We start from the raw sequence: 10,323 nt of genomic DNA, 5'->3' as shown, positions 1-10,323 counted from the left end.
TGGGAAAGAGTACAAAATAAAAATGCAGGGCATCTTGTTGAAAAAGTATTAAGACTTTCAAGGTGGCAATATCAGAGCTTTAAACCAAGCATGGGTCCCCTTTAAGCCCACATCCCTGTGAGAATGTGTAAGTTGAGAATGTGTTTAATTGAGAGACACCTATTGCTCTATGGTTCAAAGTCCTAAGCATGCTTTACTAGACCCTTTGTAATCTGGTATTTTCTTGCCTTTCCAGATTCTTCTCTCATCACTTGCAATCTATGATGCAATCATAATGAATTATTATCAGTTTCTTTGCACCCCTGGGATATGTCTATCCAACCAACCTCACATTACGTTCTTTATCTAGCTAAGATCTATCCAACTTGACTGTTTCAACTTTGATGTCACAACTTTTGGGGAAACTTTTAACTTTCCAAGTCTAGCATAGATGTCCCTGAAATGAACTTGCATTGAACCTTATACTTCCTCTAATTTATGTACTCATAAAATATGGCATTATTAATTATTCTATGTCCAACTACTCTGTAATCTTTGTGAATGAAGCATGTGTCCCTTGCTCAACCTCATATTCTCCATACCTAATACAGAATATAAAACTTAGAAGCTGCTCAAATATTTACAATTGGATGTTGCATGAAAGACACATTTTTAAGAAAGGGAAGATTCTGGATTTTATTTCTAAGAAATTATTCTCCACTTTTTCAACAGGCAAATCTAAATTTTGAGAGTAAACTAGTAACACAGACAGATAAAAATTGTTAGCCTTTGAAAGGTATAGGAATATAGTAATGTCAGGAATATAGTAAATATTCAAAGTCTAATGGGACAAAAAAAGACAGTGTACCCCATTTGTAATATTCAGCATGTGAAAAGTCATAGCCCTTATGACATTGCACATTAAAGCAAAGAACCTGAATTAATATTTTTAAAATGTTGTGTATAATTTAAAACAATGGCCACAGACCTCTTAATAAGTCCTATATTCATTTAAGAAACATTTCAGCCCATGCAAGTGTTTTCTGCACATAAACATATGGCAAACTTCACGAAGTCAGGAAGTATCTTGTGGAGAGAATAAAAGCCAGTGTGGCCCTCAGTGACAAGTCACAAGAATTAGCAAATCATAGATCCAAAGGAAATGAATGCAGCTGGCCAATATCTTACCTTTCTAAAATGTGCAGAAACATAGTCCTTTATATTTAGGTATGTAGGATCATCACTTTAGGACCTTAAAATGACCACTTTAATAATATAAAACAATAGATATCCCTTTAATTACTGGATTTATTACATCTATCAAAAGAGTTACTTCTAGCTAGAAAACGTGATTCTTCTCTCATTTAAACATTATACATAGACCCCTGACTACTTGGAATTCACAATAAAATTTCAAATTATTTAACAATAACTTCTGAAATTGTAGAATGAGAGTGTAGGTATGTGCTTCTGTGTGTGTGTCTGTGTTGGTTATATGTGGTTTTGAGTTAGTTTGAAATACAGAAGTCATTTTAATTTTTTAAAATTGGTTTCCATTAACTTACTTCTTTTGAGTCTGATTTATCTTTCAGTTGCCTGCTTAATTGCTTTCCCTGTATTTCTCCCTCTCTCTGTCTCTCCTCTAATAGGTTTTGCTTCAATTTTTAATGAGTCCTTTAACTTTTTCCCTTTAAGTATTTCTCTCCATTTGTTCTTTATATGTTTAACCTAACACCTTTCTTTTTTTTTTTTTTTTTTTTTTTCAGTACACGGGCCTCTCACTGTTGTGGCCTCTCCCATTGTGGAACACAGGCTCCGGACGCGCAGGCTCAGCGGCCATGGCTCATGGGCCCAGCCGCTCCGAGGCATGCAGGATCCCCCCGCACCGGGGCACGAACCCGTGTCCCCTGAATTGGCAGGCGGACTCTCAACCACTGCGCCACCAGGGAAGCCCTAACACCTTTCTTTTCACCGTTAAGAATTTTGGAAAATGCATTTCTTTGGAGGCACATGACACCTGGCTCCTTCCTTGCTCAAACTCCCTCTTCTTTTTTCCTTCTTGCCTCTTGTTTGTGCCTTCCTAACCTGTTTTTCACTGCCTTTTCCTCAACTACTTTCTAAAATCCCCCTGGTGTTTGATCTTTCCCATTTTCTTCCTGCAGTCCTGTTTTACTCTTTTTTTTCTTTTGAACAGTAAGACTGTGTCACATAAGGAAAAGATTCTGAGCCTGGAATCCAGAGAGAGCTAGGTTGAAACCTGGCTAACTTATGTACTGATAATTAGAAGAAAAGCCCTTTTTTGAAATAGTATATTACCTTTTTATTGCACATTTTAAACCAGAAATAAATATAGTTACTTTTTCTGGAACTGTGATGATATTTTTGTAACTAAATCCTAATGTTTATATGACTATGCATGTTATTGGGAATATTCTGTTATTTTAAGACTGAGTTCTTAATTTGAGTAATTTAAAAACAGAAATACCCAGAATAAAGTTCAGGGACCTACTCACCAAGTAAAGTTTGTTGGGGCTTTATGAGCAGACTCACAACACTCAACCTCTGTGTCAGTCAAAGAAAGACTACTGTCCCTTCAGGTCCCCTCGATCAAAAAGGAAGCCATTACTTTGTTGGATTCTTGGGTATTGGAGACAGTATGTGCCCCACTCAGGCATGTTTCTTCATTCTTTGTGTGGACTAATATGCCTACAGCATCTTTTGAGTGGAGTTCAAACCAGCTGGCTCCAGAGGAAGCATTCCATCAAGACGTGGCACAATTTTTACCATTGGAGCCATGCAACCCAGTGACCTTTTGGAAGTACAAGTATGTTAGATGCTTTTTCCACTTGGAGACTTTGGAAAAGATAGACATCCTTAAACTGGATATTATCCTTAAGTTTTGGATTCATTATTCCCACTGTAAATATCATTTCCCATCAATATGTTTTTTTGATAAAAAACAACAATAACAACAACAGTTATTAGCCTGCATGGTCGGTTTCTGGTGAGAGCTCCATTCTAGTGTTTCAGATGGCTGCTTTCTTGCTGTGTCTTCACATGGCAGAGAGGAGAGAGAGAGAATACTCTGGTATCGCTTCTTAAAAGGCCACTAATTCCATCCTGAGGGCCCCACCCTCATGACCTCATCTCACCCTAATTACCATCACATTGGAGTTGGAGCTTCAACATAGCAATTTGCAGGGGCATAAATGCTCAGTCCATAACAGCCTGCTACTCTGTTCTCATCAAAATTGAACACCTGACCCAATACCCTGTAGAAAATAGGACCAGTCAAACTTACTGCTCTCAAGCAGTCTGCTTTGGTCTGAATGTTTATTCCCCATCAAATTCATGTAATGAAATCTTAATGCTCAATGTAGTGGTATTAGGAGTGGGATGTTATTAGGTCATTAGGGGACAGCCCTTGTGAATGGAATAGCAGAGCCTTAGTGCTCTTATGAAAGAGATCCTATGGAGCTCCCTGGCCCCTTCTGCCATGTGAGAATACAATAAGAAGTCTACAACCTTGAAGAGAGCCCTCACTTGACCATGCTGGCACCCTGATCTCAGACTTCCAGACCCCTGAACTGTGAGAAATAAACTTCTGTTGTTCATAAGCTATCAAGTCTGTGGTATTTTGTTATAGCAGCATGAATGGACTAAGACACGGTCTTTCCAAAGTCAAGTACTAGACTCAATAATCTAAACAGAGTTTGGAACACTAAGGCTTACAAGCCATCTGAGAGGCCATGTTGAAGGGCATTCAACTTGGGTATCCCAGCTGTTGTATGTCCCATATGGAAGGAGTGTACAGTAACTAACAGCATTTTCTTTGCAGGGGACACACATGTGCACTTAGAACTGTGCATCTTTTATAGAGGCCAGGAATTAGTTTCTCTGCCCCCAAAAACATAGTAGCTTTCACCCTGGGGGCAGCCATAAAAGTCTTTCAAGTGTCAAAGTAAACACTACCACTAGACGATGCAGACTTCTATAGGAATATCTTTGAAACAGGCTACCCTTAGTTACAAGAGAGATCACTGGAAGGATAACTAATTCATTAATTACACATCTTGGTAGTCATCCAATTAGAAAAGGCGGTATGAAACATCTTCTAGAATTTAGTAAGCTGAGTTCCTGAAATAAGGATTCTTCACTGGCTGTCTGTCCACTAATACATATTTCTCAAGTTTCCCTCTTGCTTTGCAGACTATGCCATCTCTATTTCTCTCGTGGAGTCCTCTTATTCTACCCATCCTTTCTACCTGGGGGCTCAGTAGGTCTCCAAACTCTGTTCTCTTCCCATCTCATGTTTTTTTGCCTCCTTTTCTGTCTATTCCTATAACTTCAACTACCACCTATATCCAACTAATGTCCATAAATATATCTTTATCTTAAATATCTTTCCTTATCTATCCCATATATCCATCTGCCAGATACTTTATGTAAACATCTCATTTAATCCTCACACTAATCCTATAAAGTAATTTTTTATCCCCAGAAGGTAAAACTGGGATCTAAAGAGGTTCTATAACAAAATGGCAAAATCTAATTTTGAACCCATGGGTTAAACACTATGTTTTTCTCCATTTCCCTATTTATCTGTGTGATTTTTTTAAAAAAGTAAATCAGGTTTACCCCTGCTTAAGACCCATAATGAGCATATTATCCCTTGTAGAAGTGTTTGAGTTTCTCTTCTGGATAAAAGAGGCTCTATTGCATGGACCTAGAATGGTTTTCCAACAATTCCCCAATTCATAACCTCTGATTAAATTGCACTGAACTACTGACATTTTTCTGAAAAAAAATTTTCTTTCTTTTTCCTTTGCCCTTGTACATTTTATGTCCATCATCTGGAATGCCCATTTCTTCCTTATCAACATGGAACACCTATTCATACTCTAATCCTATTTTCTCTTCCCCAATCCTGTAACTGCTATTTAGGTAGAGTACCTTAAAGTAGGTTCCCATATTATAGCATTTTTAATATGGTGATTATATGTTTCTCTCTCCTACTAGATTTTGAGCTCACTAAAGATAGGGATCTTATCATAATGTATCTTCATTTAAAATCTAGATACTTACAAATCATTAAATAAATCAAATAACCATGTTTTTGACTTGGGGCTTTGGTAAGTGTGTTAACATATTTTTTGTTTATGTGGCATTAAGCAAAGCTGTTATTTTACTCTATATATGTTCACTTGATAATAATGTTTATGTTAAAATTATAAGTTTTCTTAGCTATTAAAATTCTAGACATACATATAATAATTTTCCCCCTTTCTTTCTCCATCTGTTTTGGTATGAACTGAAAAGAGAAGACATTAAGCCAAGCTAGGATGTATATCACAGTAACAGACTGGGTTTCAGACAGCTCCACCCTCCCCCACCCCCACATTGCTCCTGGGCTTCTGGCTTTATAGAAGCTAATGCAGAGATTTCATTTAATGTGTAGGAAATCATGAGGTCATTTTAAGAGTGACAGAGGTTGGAAACTAGAGTATTTCTTCTGGGTTCGAAGTAAATTATTACTGTAGAAAAACAAAAAAAGGATGCAGATCTAATAATTTCATTAGTCTTCTTTTGTCAATCTTCTTAGTTGCCTCTACTTAAGAGTGAATATTTTGTTAAAAAAAATTCCCAAAATTCCCAAAACTAAACAATTTATCAGCACATTATTTTTTTAAGAAATTCATGATGCTATTTCCAGGTGGTTCTTTCTGCAGTCTGCCCTGGGATAGACATTTATTTCTTGGCAGTACTAGAGCAAATATAAACATGGGCTCTTGACACTCAAGTTTGCATTTAGTTCATTGCATTTCCAATGTTCTTGATCTAGAATATTTTTAACTTAGCCTCCCTAAACACACTACTTTAACAAATATTCTTTCAGATGTGACAGGTATTAAGGTCACTCTAGAGAATTATCTGGATCTTTCTATTATAGTCCCCAGCTAGCAGATTTTGAAAGCTTCTACCCACCACGCTTCTGCTATGATAACTTCTAATAATAGATATAAGAATTTGTATTTCAAAATACTGTACTTTAACTATAAGCGTCAAATGATCATTTTTATAGTCATTGTTAGAATATAACAGTATATGTGTGTGTGTGTGTGGTGTGTGTGTATGCATATAATCTAGAAGACATTAAGGAAACTTCATTCTCAACCTTTTTTTTTAAAAAATAAATTTCTCAGGTTGGTGAGAAAATATTGCCTCTAAGAATTGTTACCTATTCATTTATATATTTTGTCTTTAAGGATTTGAAACTATTGATGCTACTACTGAAATTACTGAATGCTGAATATAAATGTATTTTTAAAAATTAATTTAATTTATTTATTTATGTTGGTTATGCTGGGTCTTAGTTGTGGCTCCAGGGGTCCTTAGTTGCAGCATGTGAACTCTTAGTTGTGGCATGCACGTGGGATCTAGTTCCCTGACCAGGGATTGAACCTGGACCCCTGCATAGGGAGCATGGCGTCTTATCCATTGTGCCATCAGGGAAGTCCCTATAAATGTATTTTTTTTTTTGCGGTACGCGGGCCTCTCACTGCTGTGGCCTTCCCCGTTGCGGAGCACAGGCTCCGGACGCACAGGCTCAGCGGCCATGGCTCACGGGCCCAGCCGCTCCGCGGCACGTGGTATCCTCCCGGAACGGGGCACGAACCCGTGTCCCCCGCACCGGAAGGCGGACTCCCAACCACTGTGCCACCAGGGAAGCCCTATAAATGTATTTTTAAATAGCTTTCTCTGAATGCATTAAGGCTAAATATATATAATGTTTAATTTACAAATATGAAATAAGTACTTACTTAAATTAAAAAAAATTATAATACAAAAGCCAAAAACTATAATAAATGACTTTTTGAAGATTTGATGGTGGAAATCAGTTACTATTTTTTCCTTTGTGTTTTACAGAGAAACTCCTAGTTTTCACAAGAACACTCTGCATGTTACTCATGATAAGTGGCCCTAAAATGTAATTTCCACAAGGAACAGAATTTTTGTTTGCCTTATTCACTGTTGTAATCTAAAAGGTCTAGAAATAATGCGTGACCCACAGTAGACACTCAAAAAGCTTTTGCTGAAAGTCTAAATAATCACTTCTTGACTATCAGGTCAGTAGTCATAAAAGTTTAGAATATCAACCCCATAATTCAATGTGTTCTCTTTTGCTTTTGGTTAACCATATAGTCCTCTGAGGAGATAGAGATTACTTCATTTTAATTCAAGGGAAACAACAAATAAAAAGAGAGTTGACAAGGATTGCTTTTGTGGGAACAAAACAATGAAAATGAGAACGTTTTTACAAGATAAAGTAGGTTGATTCTGTTGTTTTTTGGGATTAATATCATTTTTTTTGTCTCTATTTTTATTTTTTTCCTACACAAGAAGCAAAACACTGAAGTAGAAAAAAATTGGAGTAAATACTCAAGTTCTCTTCTGGAATGGCTCTGAAGGCAGAGGTTGGAAATCTAATCTTAAAAGCAAATCTTAAGGATCCCCTTTGGCCAATCACTCTTCTACTTATCTTCTTGGCTCTGCATTTTCTCCACCTGGTAAACCACCCCCTACCACCCCCAACCTCACACCCACCAAAGTGAATCTAGACTTCATTTAATCCTGGAGTGCTTGAACACTGCCTTTTAATTTTTTATCTGTAAAATTGTTCTTAAGATTTAAACCTGTCAAAATGCTGGCAATTCCTCCACTTTGACAAGTCTAAAAATCCTTGGGAAAATTTTAACCAGCTCCTAATTTAGTTAAGATGACTTAGAATATTAGTAATTGGGGTGTAAAAAAAAAGTTCTGTAGCTTTATTGATGTTTAGATACCTTTAAAGGTGACTTTCACTGACACTGATGAAGAGGTTTAAAAGAGCTGCCTGGGGCTTCCCTGGTGGCGCAGTGGTTGGGGGTCCGCCTGCCGGTGCGGGGGGCGCGGGTTCGTGCCCCGGTCTGGGGGGATCCCATGGCTGCTGAGCCTGTGTGTCCGGAGCCTGTGCTCCGCAACGGGAGAGGCCACAACAGTGAGAGGCCTGCGGACAGCACAAAAAAAAAAAAAAAAAAAAGAGCTGCCTGGACCTCCAGTAAGGGGTTCCATTTCCTTTTAACAATGAAACTGAAAATTCCGCAAAATCTCCTGTTATCTCCTGCAGCTTGACATCTGACTAATTGTCACAAATCATTATTTCTTTAGCTTGAAAAGTAATAAAACCCCCTGAGGAACCCTGTTTTGTAGCTAGCTGGCAAAACAATTATTAACAATGATATTTCATAGGGTGAAATGTATGTGCAAGCCTGTTTTCAATTCTATGGTGCTCTGTATGTGTTAGTTGTTTTCACGATCCATAATTGAAATTGTCATGACATTATTTTCGAGGCTGGATGAGAAAGTCTTTATTTAACTCAAGCTTCCCTTTGCACTGGCTCAGAAAGTATATCTCATGGACAGTAACTGGGACAGTTTTTGGGAAAGCTTACTCTCGTTTGCAATGTCTTTGTGGCAGATTTCTTAAGATTACATATCTAGTTTCAGAATGTGGCATTTTAGTTGGTAAATGAATTATTTGTGAAGGAAGGTCACTGTGCAATGTATTATTGAAAACACTGAAGATGATGCAGTTTGCTGACTTTTCCTGAAAATAATGATTTTTGAATATTTTAATATTAATTGAACATGGAGTTTGTAATGGAAACTGTTCAGAAAATGGAAGAAAAGAATTGGAGTCTAATGAGGACGTGCTAGAAGGCATGCTCATTAGTGCCCATTGGAACTTTAACCCACAAGAGTACAAGTGCTTGTTCTCTGTGTCAATACTAATTCACAGGCTCCTGCCTTGACTTACAAAAGGCCAGATGAACAGAATCCTCTCCCTAGTCATTCTTATTTCACTTGTTATCTTTGTATGTGTGAGTGCCTGTGTACACCCAGAAGTAGTCACTTAATATTTTATATATACAATGACATTTTTAGATGCAAAAATGTTTGCTTGAGGTGTATTAGCAGTTGAGATTTTTTCCACCCAGTGCCTCACTCCCCCTTCATTAAATTATCAATTTCTTTTACTGTAAACCTCTGCTCTTTAAGCAGCTAGTAATGAGAGGTGATCCCCCAGCAGGAAATAATTCAGGCAGAGCAGGGAAACCCAGATCAATCTGATCCTCTCCAACTGATCTGCTTAAATAGCTTAGGGAATCTCTGCTGACTGGCCTATGTGATGAGCAGACTCCATAACCTAAATTTCTATAAAGAAAGAGACATTTGTTTATATAGCAGTTATACTCTAGGTATATACACTAATGTATTTAATATAATCTCATTTTTGTGCTAACTTTGAGAATACACACACACACACACACACACACACACACCCTTTATCTTTTCTGGAATAGTTCTATAAAAATATTCCTTCCTAAAATTTTTCTGAAATGTTAAATTTGCATATTGTATTAGAAAGCAGAGTAAATAGGGGAGCAAGACAAGCCTTTTGTCCAGTATGAAATAATTTTCCCTCAAATATATAGTGTCAAGGGTACATTGTAGAGTTTGGTAAACTCATCTTACAGGTAAAGATTACATCACTTTTCCAAAAGCCTGCCATGTACTTTCAGAATACAGCACTCAAATGAAGGGCTTGGCCTTTGTAAACCATGATTTTCCATTAATTTCTATTTCCAGTCCACGTTTCCATGTATGGACGATGTTCTGCAGCTATTGCTTTAGGCTGCTATATCAGAATACCACAGATAGTGTGGCTTATAAATTGACATTTATTTCTCGCAGTTATGGAGGCTGGGAAATCCAAGATCTAGATGCTGGCAGATTTGGTGTCTGGTAAGGATCTGCTTCCTTGTTCACAGCCATCTTTACACTATGTCCTCATATGACAGGGCAAGAAAGTTCTCTGGGGTCTCTATTTTTAATAAGGATACTACTCATGAGGGCTCTGTCATTAAGACCTAGTCACCTTCCAAAAGTCTCCACGTCCAAGAACCATCACATTGGGAATTAGATTTTGACAGATGAATTTTTTGGGGGGAACACAAAAATTCAGTCTCTAGCACCTATTAAAAAGACAATTTCCAGACAAAATTTAGGCTATAATTACCTACCTGCTCAATGATGCCATCAAGGAACAAGTATCCTTTCCTCCTGTTCTAGCATTTTCAATATGGCTGCTGTCATTCCATGCATAGTGCAGAATATTCAGGCACAGAGGAAGAGGCAGAAGCAGCAGAACTCTTTCACTGGCCAGGACTTGGATACATGGCCATCAAGGAAGTAGTGAAATTGATTTTAGCTTTTACAACCTCTAATAGTACATGTAGGGAA

Source organism: Lipotes vexillifer, unplaced genomic scaffold (genome assembly GCF_000442215.2).
Source record: "Lipotes vexillifer unplaced genomic scaffold, Lipotes_vexillifer_v1.1 scaffold462, whole genome shotgun sequence".
In the NCBI taxonomy this organism is placed as follows: Eukaryota; Metazoa; Chordata; class Mammalia; order Artiodactyla; family Lipotidae; genus Lipotes; species Lipotes vexillifer.
Note: the sequence above shows the minus strand (reverse complement) of the source record.